Source organism: Heterocephalus glaber, unplaced genomic scaffold, assembly GCF_053883595.1.
Source record: "Heterocephalus glaber isolate CG9 unplaced genomic scaffold, H.glaber_assembly_v1.0 deba00000594, whole genome shotgun sequence".
Taxonomy (NCBI): Eukaryota; Metazoa; Chordata; class Mammalia; order Rodentia; family Bathyergidae; genus Heterocephalus; species Heterocephalus glaber.
In genome coordinates, this window is record NW_028258151.1 from 2713758 (window position 1) to 2733308 (window position 19551).

A 19551-nucleotide genomic window follows, 5' to 3' on the forward strand; every position below is an offset into this window, starting at 1 on the left:
CTATGCTAAACCAATTAGTGCAAACTAATTTCATTATCACATATCCTTTTTTATATTGATAAATTTTTAAATTCTAATATTATAGTAATAATTTAAGTGCGATTTTCTTTGAAAAGTAAACTCTATCAAAACAAAACTTGTTCAATATTTCTCATTAAACACTGACGTAGTCTTTTCAATCTCCCACCACAGTCAGAGCCATGTAGCAGAAATAAGATGTTTTTAAAGCCTACCACATTTTGTTATTGCTAAAAAAAAATCTGAATTAATTGTCAAGGTCTCAGAAGCAGTGATTAATTAACTTTTGAAGACTCTACTGGATACTGTGATATGAAATCATGAATCCAGGTATCAGTGTCTGGCAGCGATGTGTTCACTAGATAGACCACTTCTTTTTGGTCCCAAGAGTTAGGATTTTCAATAACTTCTTGTACCCATGCCACCAGAGATTTCTTCTCCACATGATTTCAAAAAACCATCGAAGCCTCTTTGGACCACTGGCTGCACTTCACTCCTACAAGTTGAGCTGTGACTGCTTGGAATAGTAGCTTTTGGAATATGACCACGAGAGGTTGAACTTTCCTTATGTTGATTAATTCATGCTTGCTATAGTCCAGTTCATACAGAGATACAAATCCATGGGTCAAGATTCCTTTTAAAAGCACCCTGTGCCACTTATTTTCCACCTCTGCAGCATACACTTGGTCTTTTTCCAGTGGTATGTGGTGCTCTTCAGACCCACTATAATACTGAATCATCTTTTCTAACAGGACATCCAGCTTATGGATCTCCTGCCAAGGTTGGATGACAAAGTAGCCTGAGTGATAGGCCATAGACATATACACATCCATGTGCTGCCCGGGCTTTGACAAGTGGAGAGGAGGTGACAACTCCTCCATAGAGAAGGAGCCAATATGGTCCACCATGGGCTTTTTGATGACTTTGGGGATGTTTTTCTTTGAAATTCTCTCCTGTGCTACCTGCCACAGGCACGTTGCCATTTCTGCTGTTGGGAGAGCTGACTGTGCTGGACACAGCACTCAGAAATACATCCTTCTGATGCTTCCACAGGTCTGCATTTGTAATCTGGTGGTTAATACTGCGATGAGGATCAGGGAAGTCCTTAGGAGTAAATAAATACACATACACGATCCCCTTGGTTTCACCCACTTTTGTAACCTTAATGTTGTAGTCTGAGCAAATCAAAACAGAATCTCTTAACCAAAGCATAGCATCTGGTGTCCACATGCCAACAGACTGTGGAAGATCAGCTAAACAACACTTTACAGCCTGAGGTGGTATTGAATCATTTCTTGTAGAAACTGAGGTGGAATTTCTCTGAGCTCTGACACTTTCACAGAGGTTGCGCTGCCAACTTCTAGGAACTGAACACCAAGAGCTCGGCTGCTGTGAACATTTGTGATCTCTACTCGTAACCATTTTCCTTTGCAATGGAAGAGGCAAATTTTCACACAGAAGGGTAATGAAATGAAGTACTCAGAGGTCATATGCTTGCAATGGAAGTAATCCTCTATCTTATCCAGAAGGTCCTTGAGCTTGTTCAGACCCTTACAAGGCACCTGGCAGTGTTCCATCAAAGCAAATATTTGTTATTTTGACATTTGTGTATGTGGCATCGACCTGGAGATGAACCTCTAGTGAATTGTCATGCATGGCCTTCAGGCAGGTGGCATTGATATTGATATCATCATCTCCTAAAGTATCGTACAGAACAAGTGGAATATCTGCTTTGTCAAGTATTTCCACTGCAAAGATATTCCCACAAGTTAGAAATTCAACCACTTTCACTAGATTAGGATCATCACTGAGAACCTTCAACCCTGCTAGTTTATACTTCGTAGCTTGGAATGACAGTAACCAGAATTTTGGGTTCATTTATATGCTTCGCTCTTTTCAACAATTTCACTAAAACTGTCATCAACATAGCATACCTTTTTCTTGTTCTCTTCTGCAAAGATGACTTGTGCACATAACCAAGCATCCTCCTCAGCGTTTACAGCTAGTAGCTGCCCAATGAGCACAGCCTGGACTAGTGCAACCATGGGGCTCTTACTATAGAACTCCTTAATCTCATCTTCCATTAATTCCTGAGCGGCAGAGTAGTCTTTGCCCACATACCTGATAACCACTTCATGTGTGTTGCTCAGATCAACCAACAATACAGATGGGGATGCATCAGTTGGAATGACTAGAGGAGGAACCGTTATGTCCTCCATAAAGGTTTCAGTGGTTTTGGCAATGTTTTTTTCTATCTATAAGTATTTTTGTTCAATCACTGACTTGATATCATTATTTTCCTGTGCTTGCCCTTCATCTTTTAGGCTCTTGTGAATGGGCAATGGAAGTTTAGCATAGAGAATAGTCTTCTGAGAATTTCCAGGAATGTAGTCTATGGTACATACAACAGAGAGTGAGGCAAGATTTTTTAAAACATCCTCAGGGAATTTTACTTTGTATGTGTCTTCAAATGCTTTGAGGAGTGGACTAGCCCAAAGGCCACTAGAATACTTCACTAGCAACTCTGCCACTTTCTCTCTGACTTCTGGCATGGTGGCTGAACTCCCTTTCGATGGTGATATTTGTTTGGAAGCAGGTAGAGGGGATGGAAGCACTTCAGGATCCAGTTCACTTCTCATAGGCTGCTTTCTCTTAGCTGGATAAAAAAGCAAATCTTGACCACCACTGCAAGGTTTTTCCAAGGTACAAATATGAGGCCAGTGTTCAAATTGTAAAATTCCTTGATTAAGGTCTTCTTTATATAACTCTTTGTAAAAATGTGGAAGCTTAGATATCCAAATGCCATTGTTATGCTTGTTTAACATTTCCTTTATGCGATTTTGAACCTCATCCATTTTGTAAGTGTGAGAGGCAGGAGGCGTGACATTTGTTTTTCAACTGTCTTATTTAAATTATCACTCACTTTCTTCATACAGGTTCTTGAGAGATGCATCTGAAAAGGTGGAGAGGGTGGGGTGCCTTGGAGCTAAACCCGCTGTTGGTAGACATGGTCACAGGCCTCTGCATTGGAATGTCTTTAAATACTTCATTTCCAACAGTCCTGTATACTGAGTAAGGTGGCATTTCGGCATCAAACTTAATCCTGAAAGAATTTCCTTTGTCTCTTAAAAGTGTTGGATTGGGTTTTTTGCTGATGGGAAAAGCTGAAACAAGTTCTGGTTGTCTGAGGGTTGCTTCTGGTTTTTCTTCTAGAAAAAATGGCATGGTTTTCTTTCCTCTCATCTGACAATTAACTTACCACCCAGTTTTCCTTTTAGAACTCCTCTGACGAGCCACAAGCTGAACAATCCTTGCAGTTTCTGTGCAGCCCACAGCATGGCAGGTAATATCTCCAGATCTACTAGTATCTATTCTGACAACTGCTGGCACACTTCTCAGATAGTCTTCCAGAGTAGAGTAACCAAGCTGTTTAAAGGGGACCCAGTCTTCAGTCAAGGATCAGTACTGTCCTTGGAGGCAAGGTAATGCTATCCCATTTTTATGAAACTAAAACAGCTTGTAGCATCTTTGAAACCAGATCTGCTTCCAGCATCGTTGCCTCTTTCTGGGGGCCATTATCACATATCCTTAATCCATAATCACACACCCTAGATCCAGCCATCTGCAAAAAGCCCGACCTATGAGCACATGAGGCTTTTGCAGGAGAGACATCTAGATAAAGCAATAACAATTTATTTTCTTATAAACTATTACTATATGTATCTTATCTATTTATATCTCCTTTTCACTAAGATTTTAGGACCAACTCAAGGGAAAATTATGGTCCCTAAGTTTACTGGCTGTGTTGCAAACTCATTTGGGAAAAGATTTAAAAATTATTTCTCCTGGAATCTAAACTTAATGTTCTCAAAACTTATTGAATTAGAATGCTAAGGTGAGGCCCCTAAGTCCCCACCTAATATTTCGCTGGTTAGTTACAATCAGTAAAAGTTTCTGAATGCATCTAAGAACAATTATTCTCCAACTGCAGAGCTCAGTGTCCATGCATCTTTTCTCCCCTGATTAGTCCTCACTCTGCCTTTTTGAAACTTTTCCATCATTCACCTCTAGAATTCTTCTTCCTCCTGTTTGTTACACATCATTATCCAAGGTAGAACAGGGATACTAAAGAGAAGGTATAATTGTTAAAAGCCAGTACAGATGAAAAGAGATTTAATTCTCCCTGTAAAAAAAATAAGAGAAGAGTCCACTCCTCCACTCCTTTGCTTAAAATGTTTATTTTAGAAAATTTGGAGGTGTTTCTCTTTCCCTTTTTAAAATGTATCTAAATTCTTTTGGAAACAGATGAGCTTTTGCGAGCGTGATGTCTCAACAGTCTTTCTCAGAGGAACTGAGTCATTTGGGAGATAACCCCCTGTGTCCCAGTTTCAGTGGGAAGGCAACAGCCTGGCTTTGTGTGTTCCTGGCTTCAAACTGCAAATCTGCCTCTTGACATAAATGTATGAGATTGTTTCCTCTGAATAAACCCAACTTGCTAACAAATGGTCACCTCAATTATCAATTCAAAAGGATGAACTCCTAGCATTCACGAAGCCCAGGGTTCAGTTCCCACCATTGCAAACAAAACAAAACTAACAATAAGAAAGATGAACTATGTCATAAATGGTACTGTCAAGTCTTATTCTTGAAGATACATTTTCGTTTTTCTTATAAAGATGTATGTGATGTACTCTAGCTGCCTGACTATATAAAAGGGAGAGAGTGTTTTCTGTCCGTTATGGTTTAGATCTAGACCATCCCCTGGAGCTTTGTGTTTCCAGAGGCTGGGTTTTGGAACGTGCTTGGATCACGGGGATACTAGATCCATCACTGTATTAATCCACTGAGGAGTTTGCAGTTGAACGTGTATCAGAGGTGGGGTCTGGTCTGAAAAGGGAGAAGAGGCTCATCACTGGGCCTGTGACCCAGAAGGGACTGTCTCCCTCCCAGCTCCTCCCCTCCCTCACTCTCTACTTCTTGGCCACCTTGATGTGAACAGCTTTCTTCTGTCAGGCTCCTCTGTCATGCCATTTCTATCTTGGAGCCAGCCAACCATGGACTGCAACTATGACCTAAAATAAACCTCTCCTTAATGTTGTTGGATGTTGTGTCCAGTGAGGAGTGACTATGACACTCTTTGAAACCTTTTAGCAGATTACTGATTATGTGCATCACACTCTGGCTTAATGCTTGTTCATTAATATTATCTTCTTTCTCTACTACTTTGTGGAGAGGATTTCTGTGTTGGGAGAAGATTTTGTTTTGAATTACATTTCCCCAACCTAATCGGTTTAGGGAAGGTTGATGAAAGAGTTTTCTGTGAATTTCTATTCAGTGAATTGAAGAAGATCCTGAAGAAGAGAGGGAGGAAAAGAGCGGTAGAGCAGACTGTGCCAGGATATACAGGAGGAGACAGGACAGAAATTTAGAGGGGACCTAAGACACCTCAGAAGAGTGGTCTTACAAGAAAAGGCATGGATTTTGCTACTATTTTCATAGTTATTTTGGAGTTGAAGGAAAAGGAAGGGAATTTCTGCAGGCTGGGGCTTTCCTAATGCCACACAGAGCTGGGCTAAAGGTTTGAGACAAGGGGAAGGAGTTTCTAATACAGTGACACATTCTTTTTATGAGAAAGAAAATTGCTAATAAGGACTTGAAAAAAGTAACAGCAAGTGACAAAAAAATTAATAAGATTTGAACAAGATGTTCATTAAAACTTAAAGAATGTGTTTTTGGGATAGGACAGGAACAATTTGACTAAAATAAACCAAAGATCTGAGAGCCAGTATGTTCCTGGGCCATCTGATGAGTTTCTGCTTCTTTATGATCTCACTTCCCTCTACAGACAGGCAACTGTCTGCCCCCTGGGGAAGACTCCAGAGAGCTGTGGTGCAGAGTAAGTACAAAGAACTGGGAGTGAGCAACCTTCACACACTCAGAAAACTTGGAGCCCACATGTCTCCAGGTCCGTTTTCCCTCCACAGTGCTTGGCACGTGTCTAGGTGGGCTTCCGACGGACAGTGCAATCAATTCACTTGTAAGGCTTTTGTAAGAGCTCTGCCCTAAGCTAACGTAGGCAGACAGACTGCACATCACCGTTTAGGAACTGCAGGCTGGGCTTGCATGAATGGTCTTGTACCTTGTAGACAAATACGATGTACAGTTCCTCGGGGGGCAAACTGCCTGGATGTTGGTTCAGGAAATGTTTGAACTCTGACATTCTGGTTCTTGACAATCCAGTACATTTCTATTTGTTTCATCAACTGGGACAAGTATAAAAAGTATCTTTTTGTTTAAGTATAAAAAGCTTTTTTGCCTCCTAGTTTAAATACATCTGTCTAATATGTTAGTAGTTAGGTGGAAATTATGGTTCTGTAGTTTCCAAGGCCATGAAAAACATAAATAAAAAAGGAAGAATTTGAATATGGAATTAGACCCATTTACTGCAATTATAATGCTACAGTTTGAATGTATACGTTCCTGCAAAATTCTTCATTTGGAACCTGATACCCAATGGGATAATATTAAGAAGTAGGGCCATGGAGGAATGATTAAGTCAGGAGGCTGTGCCCTTATGAACAGATCAGTGCTTTTATTTAAAAAAATGGGGTGCGGGGGGAGCAACACTGTGTCTCCAGTGCTTCTGTGCTTCCTGCCATTTGAGCACATAGCTTCTTCCTCTCTGGAGGATGTGGCAATATGTATTGTCTTGAAAACAGACACCAAGTAAGCTGCTGCCTTGACCTTGGACTTCAAAGTCTCCAGAACCATGAGGAGCAATTCACATTGTTGACCCAGTCTGTGGTATCTTGTGTTAATAGCAGTCATGGGCTGAAAGAGAGGGCATCACACAGTTACCCTGTTTACCACATGTAGGGTCATGGGCACTGTCTCACTGAGATGTCACTGGGAAACACACGATTCTTGCCCAGAAGCCCATCGTATGGAATTTTTTGAACTATGTCACTTGGGACAGGTTTTCCTATAGCAGGCTGGGAGGACACAGCTCTCAGTTTAAAGTAGCAATCACATAAGAATATAAAGGATGTGAGCATGAGTGCTCCCAAATTGTATGGCTGATTTTACCCAAGTGTATTCAAATGAATTTATCAAGTATTTTGTGGTTACTTTTAATCTGAACACATTACAAATAAAATTAAAATGACAACAACAAAAAATTACTGCAATCTTTTAAAAGTCTACATTTTCATCGGGTGCAAATGAACAAAATGTAAGACTCAAGAATATAACAGTACAACAATGTCTGTGTCCAGATATATTACACTTAAATCTAAGGAAGACAAGGAAAGTAAAATGCTGCAAGGTGGAAGGGGAACTTCAGCTGCCTTGGAGAATTAGAAACATGTAGCCAAATAGAAAAGAGTGGGTAATCCAGCAAGGACTAGCACAATGTCCAAAAGAATAGAGATATGGGAATGAGCACTGCCAGTTCTCCTAGCTATAAAGACATTGACTTGTGTAGGAGAAAAGATGCCTATTGGGAAGTGTGATAGTTAACTGTTGGGTCAACGTTAGTAAGAAATGCCCCGCTGATTGGATTAGCATAGTTTTGTGTGAGGCTGAATGGATTTAGTGAAGACAGAAGACCAACCCTGGGTATGAGTGGCACCAGTCAGTAGTTTTGTAGCCTGAATGAAGTAAAAAGGGAAAGAAGGAAGGGTCACTTCTATTTCCTCAGAGGAGCTCTATCTTTGCCATTGCCTGTGCACGCCTGTCTCCAGGCTTCCAGCCCAGACTCTTCACCATTCTAACATGGACTCCAGCTTCTGGTGTAGACTCCAATGAGACTCTGCTGTGAGCTCCACGTTTTCTACCTTTGCCTGGATCTTTTGGCTCTCCAGCACACAGATAGCCCCTTTGCATTCTTCCATCCAGACTCTGCAGGTGGCCATGGTAAGCCTACCTTGGAAATCATTCTAATAATCTGTTACTCTAGTGATATATTAAATCTGTTACTCTAATGATCCATGATTTATATGGGAAGTGTATCACTTAGGATTAAGTACTAATGAAATTAAAAATCCCAATTAACAGAGTATATAGTATGATCAAAACATACAGTGAATGTTATTTTTTCCCCTTTAAAAAATTTATTACTATATATTTTCAATACATAACAATTACATTCATGGTGGGGAAACTGGTACATAGACATATCACATATTACTCCCTCTCTCTTTTTCCCATTTCACAGATTCCCTTCTCATCTCCACAGAGTCTAGTTTCTTGTTTTTACTATCTTTTATTTTTCTCTACTTTTAAAATATTTTATTTTATTACATTAGTACCTACTTGCAGTACCTGAAGTTTAGATTCATTTTAGGGAACAGGTACATGTACTTAACATATTTTTTTTTAAAAAACACATCCAAAGATTTATTTCCTTGACAAAAATACAAGGTGATATTAAGATGAATGGAGAGAGGATGCTGTTTAGTGAAATTAAAAGATCATCTGCTTTAAAAAAGCTATCCAATACAACAACATCACAAAATGCAAAAACAAAATCATAATGCTTTCATTAATAAACCCAGAACTCCTCTAGAAAACTTTTTTTCTATTTATCTGTCTTTTAATTTTGCTCTTTATTTATATTTAAGTTTCTCACGGAAGAGAAACATTGTGATATTTGAGCTTTTGTGTCTGGTTTATTTCACTTAAGATTATGGTCTCAAGGTGCATCCCCTTTGCTACAAATGAATGAAGTTTATCCTTCTTTAGGGCAGAGTAGTACTTCATGGTGTATAAATGCCACATTTTCATTATCCATCATCTATTGATAGGCACATAGGTTGCTTTCAAGATTTAGTTCTTGTGAATTGTGCTGCTGTGAACATGGGTTTACATGTATCACTATAATATGCTGTCTTTATTTCTTTTGAGAAGATACCTAGAAAAGGATTTCTAGATTTAGGTTTTTGAGGAATCTTCTTATTGATTTCCATGATGGTTCTACTAGATTATATTTCCACCAACCGTGTAAAAGGGTTTCTTTTTCACCACAGCCTTACAGCGTTTGCTATCACTTGATTTCTTGATTCCTTTCTGGAGTAAGATCTCAGTGTTGTACTAATTTGCATTTCTTTAATAGCCATTAATGTTGAGCATTTTTTCATGTATTTTTTTGCCATTTGTGCTACATCTTTTGAGAACTGTTTATTTCAGTTACTCATTTTTTATTAGTTCTTTTGTTTGGGGGGTTTAATTTGTTGGAGTTCTTTATATATTCTAGGTATTAGTCTTCTGTCTGATGAAGAACTAACACAATTTTTTCCCCAACAGTTCTGTAGGTTGTATCTTCACTCTATTGGTTGTTTCCTTTGCGGTGCACAAACTTTTTAATTTGATATGATCTCATTTGTTGATTCTTGATATTATTTCCTATGTAACTAGGATTCTATTCAGAAAGTCCTTGCCTATGCCATTGTCTTTAAGAGACACTATCTTCTAGTAGGCTAATTGTTTTATCTTCTAGTAGGTTAATTTTATCTTCTAGTAGGTTAATTGTTTTAGGTTTAATATTTAGATCATTGATTCATTTTATTTTAGTACACGAGGAGAGATGTGGGTCTAGGTTCAGTCTTCTGCATGTGGATATTCAATCTTCCCAGCACCATCTGTTAATGAGGCTATCTTTCCTCCAGCCTAGGTTTCAGCCCCCTTTGGAAAAGATCAGGTAGATAAATGTGCCTGGTGTTATTTCTGCACCTCTATCCTGTTCCACTGATTCGTGTATCTCATTCTTCTTTCTGTTTTTTTTTTTTGCCAATATTACTTTTTCTATGCTGTTTTTATCACTGTAGCTTTGTCGAGTAACTTGAAGTCCAGGATTGTGTTGCCCCCTGCCTTGTTCTTGTTGCCCAGGATTGATTTTGCTATTCTAGGTCTCTTCTGGTTCTGTATGAATTTTAGGATTGTTTTCTTTATTTCTGTGAGGAGTGTTGTTGTTATTTTGATTGTGATTGCATTTAACCTATATATAGATTTTGGAAATATGTCATTTTGATTATATTGGTTCTGCCTATCCCAGGAACAAGAAATATCTTAACATTTTTATTTTCTGATGTTCTTCAAATGAAATTCTTTCACTTACTTTGTTACATTAATTCCTAAGTATTTAATTTTTCTTAAAAGTAAAAGGCATTTTTCCCTAATTTCTTTCTTGGTAAGCTTATTATTGGTACATGGGAATAATATAGATTTTTGTGTTTGACTTTCTATCCTGCTATAAAACTGAATTTGTTTATTAATTCTAGGAATCTTTTGGTAGAATTTTTTGGGTCTCTATGTAGAAGATCACGTCATCTGCAAATAATGACAATGTGACTTCTTCCTCTCCTATACATAATCCTTTTATTTCTTTTTCTTGCCTAATTGCTCTGGCTATTGTTTCAAGAACTTTATTGAACAGCTGTGGTAATAGTGGATCTCCTTGTCTTGGTCCTGGTTTTATAGGGAAAACTTTCAGCTTCTCTCATTTTAGTATGATGTTGACTATTGATTTATAATAAATGGCTGTCATGAGATTGAGATAAAGTTCTTCTACACCTATTTTCTTCAGGGTTCTTATCATGAATGGATGTTGGATTTTGTCAAAGTCTTTTTCTATGTCAATTGAGATGATCATGTGGTTTTTGTCCTTGCTTCTGTTTATGAAGTGTACTACATTTAGTGATTTGCATATTTAAAAATATTATTAGTACACGTTTGTAGTACATAATGATTGCATTCATTGTAGGGCATTTGTATATGTACATAACGTATTTCAATTATTTTTTCCCCTTCCCTCCACCCCTCTTTTATTTTTCCAGCCTCAGATTTATGTATTTATCTTATAAGACTTTATAAAGTTAATAGGTATCATATGTACAGATTGAAAACTAGGCTAATATGCCAAAGAACATATGAAACATAGACAATTATACTAAATAAAGGTACACTTTTAGATATATTTTCCATGCTGGATTACAATATCTTTATTTTTGTGTTTTTTTCTTATTATCTGTCCTTTGTTTTGATATATATACACACACACACACACACACACACACACACACATATATATATATACATACTATATATAAATAATTTTTCAATATAAGAGAAACCAAGGGATATTTAAGGTTGTCTGTTACTCCACTTAATATTATGGTCCCAAGGTGCATCCATTTTCCTACAAAATGACTCAAGTTTATCCTTCTTTATAGCAGAGTGGTACCTGCATCTCTGGGATAAATCTTACTTAGTCATGATATATGATCTTTTTGATGATCTGTTGCATTCTGTTTGCCAATATCTTTTTCAGGATTATTTTGTCTATATTCATTAAAGAATTGGCCCATAGTTCTCTTTTTTTGGTTGAGTCCTTATCTGGTTTTGGAATCAGAGTAACAGTAGCTTCTAGGAATGACTTTGGGAGTATTTCTTCCCTTTAGATTTCATTAAAGAATTTGAGGAGTACTGCAATTAAATCTTCTGTAAAATTCTTGTAGAATTCAGTAATGAATTCATTGGAAATTTGGCTTTTTGTTTTAGTTGGTAGTTTTGGGTTTCTTTTTATTACTTCTTCAATTTCCATGCCTGATATTGGGTTATTCAGGACTTTTATATTTTCTTGGTGCACTTTTGGTAATTATGTGTATCTAAGAATCTATTTCTTCTGAAATCTCCATTTTATTAAAGTACAGTTTCTTGAAGTAGTTATTAATGGATCTTCTGGACTGTGGCACCCCCAGAGCCCACATCACCAAGCCCAGTCTGCCACCACCATTTCTCCCTGGAGCCTTCAGTGCTTATCTTGCTTCTGCAGAGATAGGCTCCACTCCATATGAGCTGCAAGCTAGGAATCAGGGAGAAAATCTATATTGTTTCATTTCCTTCTCTGTTGTGGTCCAACTCTCAAATTTCACTGTAACTTTTAATTATTCATACAAGTTGGATCACAAAGTGTCTACCAGGTTTTGCCTGGGCATCATAGGTGAGAAGTGGGTTGGAAAGCTGAGACAATGGTGGCTCCACACCAAAGAAATTTAGAGGGGGATTCCACCTCCAGTGAAATCTCAAAGAGAGGACTTTTTCAACCCAAAGTTTTCCTGTATATGAAAGGTGGGCAAACTTTTCTGTAAAAGATCAAATAGCTAATATTTTAATAATTTTGTTGGTAAGGCAGACTCTGTCACAATTATTAAATTCTACCATTATAATGTCAAAGTAACTACAGACGATATGTAAATAAATGAGTATGGCTGGGTTCCAATCAAACATTATTTTTGGAGATTGGGGTTTCAATTTCATATGGTGTTCATATGTCACAGCATACTCTTCTTTTGATTATTTACAACCATTAGAGATAATAAGGTATTCTTAATTTGTAGGTTGTACAAAAATGAGACAGGCCAAATTTCGTACCTGGACCATGATTTGCCTACTTTTGTTTTATGTCCCAGCAATTCTCTAGCAATATGTCCTCCAGTCTCTTGACATTGTACCTATCTGAATTAGTCATATTTCTGTAGCTAGGACAAAACACCTGACAAGTTCAACTTAAAGCAGAAGATATTTATTTTGGCTTATGGTTTTAGAGCATTCAGTCCCATGCATCATTGTCAGACTCCAGGGTAGAATAAGTATGGTGAAAAGGCATGATGGAGGAAAGCTGCTCTACCCATGGCAACCTGGAAACTAAAAGAGAAAGTGGAAGCCAGGGACAAGAATACACCCTTCTAAGTCATGCCCCCAGTGATCCATCTCCAACCAGTTGCCACCTCCTAACAGCACATTCAACTATGAATTCATCAGTGGATTAATCCACTGATGGGTATAGTGCCCTGTGATTCATTCACCTTTCAAAAGCCCCACTGAACACATGAGATTTTTGGGAAACATTTTAGATGTAATCCCCTTGTTCCCAAAAGGATCATGTCCATCTCTAAAAGTCACCCACATCATGGAAAATGCATTTAGTTTATCTCTAAGGTCACCAAAGTCCTAACAGCTCCAATATTGCTGAAAAGTTCACCAGAGTGTCCTCTGAAACTCAAGATGAACTCTTAGCTCTGAGCCCCTATAAAAATGAAGAAAGCTAAAAACATTTCCATTAAAAAAGAGAGGAATAGGTGGAATTAAAAGAATTAGACCAAAACTAGCAGGGCAGATATTAACTTCTGTGGCTCCATGTCTGGCACCTGAGGCAAGTTCTAATGAGATGTGTGCTCTAAAGTCTTGGGTATCCCTACCCTATAGCCTTTCTAGTTGTAGCCCACATGCCTCTCTTTGGGCTGGCACTGCTTACTGCCTGCAGTTTTTCTCAGTAGATATTTTGCATTCCTGGCATCTCCAATATCCTGAGGTCTCCACTGCACCTTCAGATTCATTCCTGCTGTTTCATGCATTTTCCTCTCAAGAGTACATCGTCTAGTTTCACAGTCCTTCCCCTGAAATGTGGATGGAAGCCTCCATGACCCACAACTCTTACATTCTGCATGCTTGAAAAATAAAGCACTTGGGCCAGGGATTTAGCTCAGTGGTTCCGCCACCTGCCTCGCAAGTGCAAGGACCTGAGTTCCATCCCTGGTACCAAAAACAAAAAATAAAAAATACAGCACTTAATAAATGATGCCAAGATTTGCCTTCTAGAGCAGTGATAAGACCCCCATTGACCATGACTTATGTACCCTCTGATTGCTTAGATGGCTGAACTTGAGGCTACATGTTCTTAGGCCTCCCTGAATGAGCAGGGAACCTGGGAGTATGTTCTTAAAGCATTTCAAAGAAGTTACAAAAGAGACAGGAATGGGTGAGGTCTAGTTAATTCCTGTGATGCCCTCAAGACATCTTTCCTATTGTTACAGTGCAAAATACTTACTGTCTTTTTAATAATTGTAATATTTCAGCAACCACACTCTTCTTGGCTCGAACTTTACATAAGCTTCCTTTCTGACCTAGCTGCAAAATTTTCACATCTTTTGGCTCTAGTCATTGATCCTGATTCCCACTGTAGATTAGGGTAAAAGCAGCCAACAGTACCCATAAGCAGTCTGAATATTGGGCTGCCTTGAACTTTCCTTTCCAGATTAATTAGTACACCACCTTTCATTTCAGCCTCACAAAAAGTCTCAGGACATGGCAAAGTATAGATTAATTCTTTACCACATTGAAACACTCATGGTCTTTAGTCCAGGTTCCGATAGAGTTCTCCTTTCCAGCTGAAACCCCATGAGCCTGGCCTTTACTGTCTGCATTCTTATCAGCATTCTAGTTTTCTAAGCACCAAACAGAATCACTCATCAGGCTCTGTTTATAAATTTCTGGGCTTTCTTCAGCCTAATTTTACAAATCTTTCAAACTCCTCCCACACACCAGTTCCAAAGGAACTTTTGAACCACCTGGTTAGATGCAGTCACAGCAACAATTCTACTTCTTTGGTACCAACTTTTAGCATTTGTCAATTTTCTGTCACTGGAACAAAATACCTGACCAGAGAAGCTTAGTGTGTCTCCTGTTTCAGAAGGTTCAATCCATGCCTGGTCAGCTCATTCCAGGGCAGAAGTAGTATGGTGGGCATAGTGGAGGAAAGCTGCCCAACTTATAGCACTCATGAAACAGAAATAAAGAAGGAAGGAGCCAGGGATGAGAATACACCCTTCCAATTCATGTCCTCAGTAATTCACCTCCAACCAGCCCTCAACTACTAACAGCACATTCAGCCATGAACTCATCAATGAATAAATCTACTGATGAGTACAGAGCCCCTTGGATCCAATCACCATCTAAGAGCCCCACCTCTGAACATATGAGAGACATTTTAGAGAGACACTTGGGAGACATTTTAGATATAAATCATAACACTAGCTTTGTCTGAGAAACTGGAGAGAGAACTTGGGTATGTGTAGGTGTAACCTTTCTGTGTCTTTTTTCTTAGGAACTAGAGCACAGTACATTCTTTTCCTTCTTAGATAGGTTCTGCCAATTTGATAGGGATAGGAAGGCTTCCTGTTCCAATAGATCATTAATGCTATTTCCTTCAACAAACAATATAAAAATAAAATGATATTACCAGAGCATTAAAAAAATTTCCTTTACCTTTTAGTCATTTCTATTTCAACTTTATTGCTATGACTAGTTCTATTAATATTAATTTTTGAGTAGGAAATTAGGTTAACCAGACCAAGAGCCTGTCTGTTGGTTTTGAGATTCAGCATGGGAAATTCGCTTCCCCACAGATATAAGCTACATTTTCCAACCTAAGTTTATTGACTGATATTTTGCCATGTGAAATAGTTATTATATTTGGTTCAGAATTTGGACAGTAAAAGGACAATTATTTATGTTTACCTCCTAGTCCTTGGGAATTGATACCTGTTTCCAGAGACCAAGAAATCATTGTTTCAGAGATTTGGCCACAGATGTTAGTGAATGGAAGAGTGCCTGGGACATATTAGTTCATGGGTGAATGAATGAATGAATAAAACTAAATCATAGAAAGGTCTAAGTTGATATTAGGATCAGTATTCTGACATGGGACTGGGGGTCAGAAGGAGGCCGACTGCACCAAAATTGGATCCACTCTACATTTTTGAAACTTCAGTTAGCTGATGAATGCAGTTTTATTCAAGTTACTAGGATTCATACAATAACTGCAGCAATTAAGAACTAAATTTATGCCTTTAGAATCTTCCCATTAGAAATACTGGATTTCTTTTTCGCTTCTGAATTGCTATTTGAGTAAAATACAGTAATCTTCCTTTCAATAAAAAGTGTGCTGTTGCATGACTCAGAAGTAGAGAGAGGAAAGCCATGAAAAACAGATCTATTGGGATTCCTAATTGGGTGTATAAGTATAAAAAGAAATTGATAGCATTTTCTAGAAAATGCCATGTAAATTTAAGACCAGTATCAAAGGATTTTTATTTTAGCTTTGTCAGTATTCTGGCATCACTTTTTCATTCCGACTTTCTTACAATCTCTTTTTTTTCTAGTTACATTGGTCCACATGGCTGTAACACTCATGTGGTGTCTGTGTGTGAATAGTGTTTCTCTTACTTGTTATACACAAACCTTTCCCATCTAAATGTTACCTTTTCTTCAACCTGTTGCCCAAATTTTACCTATTCTAAAATGTCTTCCCTGACTATTCAAAGTCTTATTCATTTTCCTCATTGTTAAACTCTTACAGCATAAAAAAAATGTATTTCTAATTTTTAGCAAGAAACATATTGTTCACATTCAAGATATACTCCCATCAGTCATGCTCAGATTTTGACAAATACAAAGATATTTTTTGAAGTCTCAAACTCATTTTGTTGCATAATATTTATAAAATTATCTTATATGTATTGAATAACTATAACTCTTGCTGGTAACAATTATTTGCAGCAATATTTGGCCTGATAAAAACATTGTGGGTTGTGCTCATTTTCTAATAGAGCTATATTCCCTTCTCTCTTATGTAAGAAAGCATAGCTGGATACAAGTGAATGTGGAATTTGTTCTTATGGGAGCATTCAGTGATTTATTGTTGATAAACAAACCAGTTGGTAAATTGCATGTTATATTTAAGTATGAGTTAAAGTGTAAATCAGATAATACGGCTTGATAAAGACCCTTTAATGGTCTTCCCATGCTCTTAGGAAAGTCTGAGTTCTTTACCATCACCCATGGGGCCATGTATGACCTGGGCTTCTCCACTGACCATGCTGCCTGTGCCCACAGGGTGCTAGCCCACTTTGCCTCTGTGTTCTTTACATAGGTTCATATGGTTCTTCCAAGATGTTTGCCCTGCTGTGCCCTGTTCTGGAATGCTTCCTGCTCCCTTCCCCAGAATTTTCCATCACTCACTCCTTTAGTTCTTTCCAATCACTGTTCAGTTGTTATCAACCCTGAGACCTGGCTTGCACATCCTATTTCAAGTAGACACACACACCTAATGTTACAGGTATGCCCTCCTGCCCAGGTAAAATTTTTTTCATAAAAACAATCACAAACTGACATCATGTTATAAATGCCTTTTCTTTACCTTTTGGCACTCCTGTTAGAATGCACACGGCCTGAGTTCAGGGGCTGAGTGTCTGTCTCGCTGCTCTGTCCCTTGTGCCCAGAACAGTTCTTAAATAATTGAAAGAATGAAATTAAAATGTCTCTTAAATGTGTATAGTATTGAAATAATTTCTAAAAATACTATAACATGTATCTTTAGAATAATCCAAGAACATATTCATAAAATAGTGCTGGGAGAAGTTGGCAGGAAATGATATGCTTTGAATAGAATCACAGGTAATAAATAATTTAATGTCTATTATGTTCAACTACATGGTTATAATTATTATCACAGCTCACTTTTGCTATGTGTTTATAATATTCCAAGTGTTGTAGTGAGAGCTTTATACCCATTATCATATTAATTTCTAACAAATGTATAAATTACATAAAATAATTTCATTTTACAAATGAGAAAAGTGAAATCCAAAACAATAATGTGTCCAGTCTTACACATCTGAACTGAACCCAAATGGCCATTCTCTCTCTTAGCCAAAATGAATGTGGCAAATCAGGGTTCCCAGGGGACCTGTGAAGTAGAATCACTTGGGGAGATTAACAAAACTGTCACCTTTCAGATCAAAACCTATGTGCCACATAGTACAATTCCCTGACCCCGCTTTTTTCTTATTTCCTCTTACTGAGTGGACTTTACATCTAGGGAGGGCCTGCAGAGCCTAGGACAGAGAATTATTTGAAGCTTGAACAGTGCAACAACCCACAAGGATTAAAATCTGCTATCCACCATGTGCATTGGCTTGAAAGTGGATTCTTCCCCAGGAGGACCTTGAGATAACTGCAAGCAACTAACTCCTTACCCAGAGCCTGTAAAAGACCCTGACACAGGGGACACAGCCAAGCTCATTTGTTTTCCTGACCTACAGAAACTATAAGAAAATAAGCCTTATTGGTTTAAGACACTGAATTTTGAGGTTGACTTGTGACACTGTGATATAAGGTATGACTGAAAAATATGATGACTGTTCAAATTTTTAAAATGAATTACAGTAAAAGACACATTGCCATTAATCTAGTTCAAATACTCTAGCTTATCTTTCTTCAAATACACTTGTCCCATACTTCTTGCCACTTTCTACAAGTCCTCTTTCATGGGTGTCTTTAGTTGTGCTGTTCTGTGTTGCCTCCCTGTCCTGAATTAACTAAAAGCATTTACTTTGGATGGTAATTTTGATATTGAGGAAGGGCCAGATGTGCACTGTGTCAGATCCAATGAATAAGGTAGATAAAGACACACTAAGATGTTTCTACGAGCCTGCCTTTCTGCTGGATGGCCCTGGGTGGGAGAGCAGCAGCATTTGATACATTCTTGATCACACCTTATAAAGGCATTCAATGAAAGAGAACTTCCAGAACTGCTTCAGAAAGTGTCGAAAAGGACAGGACAAGTGTGTTTGAAGCAAGATGGAGTATTTTTTTTTGTTAAATTCTTTTATTGGTATATTTTAGGTATGCAACACAATTACATTTCTCATTGGGAATTGTACCTTTACATAATGCAAATTGGTTCTTATTTTTTCCCCATTCCTAGCCCTCCCTTCACCCCCTCCACCTTTCCCTATTTACAAAGACTTTATTTCCATTTTTTCCATTTCTCAGCATTTTTCCTTTCCCTTCTTTCCTTTCCCCTGACCCTCCCACTACCCCTACCCCTTTGGACCTTTTCTTCCTATTTTACATTATCGATTATTCATTCTAACCATTGGTACATTTTAGGTATACAATATAATGACATTCATTATTGGAAATTGGCACCTTTACATAATCTCTCTTGGTTCTTATTTTTCACCGTTGCCCAGCCCTCCCTTTAACCCCTCCATTCCTCCCTATTTACAAAGATTTTGATCCTATTTTTCCATTTTCTCATATTAATCCCATTCCCTTCTATCCTTTCCCCTAGCCCTCCCACTTCCTTCCCCTTTGCTCCTTTTCTTCCTATTTCACATTACCTATTATACATTTAGTCCTTATTTACACTTTCAGTTTCTCACACCAGAGAAACTATTCAGTATTTATATATGTGTGTCCTATTTATTTCACTTAAGAGTATTGCCTCAATGTGCATCCACTTAGCTATAAATGTCTCTAATTTTTCATTTTTTATGGCTGAGTAGTACTCCATTTTATTAAAAAAACACATTTTCTTTATCCAGTCTCCAGTTGATGGGCATTTCAGCTGTTTCCAAGTTTTAGCTATTACAAACTGTGCTGCTTTGAACATGGGTGCACATATATCACTGTGGTATGATTCTTTTAATTATTGGGGGAAGATCCCCAGCAGTGGAATAGCAGGGTCAAATGGGACTTCCAGTCCTAGCTCTTTGAGGTATCTCCATACTGATGTCCACAGTGGTTGCACCAGTCTACACTCCCACCAGCAGTGGAGCAGGGTTGCTCTTTCCCCACACACCCGCCAGCATTTGTTATTGGTTCATTTCATGATAGCCGCCATTCTTTTGG

The 19551-nt window shown here is 38.0% G+C and overlaps 1 pseudogene; it reads right to left on the reverse strand.

Annotated features, from left to right (window-relative positions):
- Positions 1-293: 293 nt before the first annotated feature.
- LOC101726621 (tudor domain-containing protein 7 pseudogene) lies at positions 294-3571 on the reverse strand (annotated as a pseudogene).
- Between the last annotated feature and the right edge of the window lie 15980 nt (positions 3572-19551).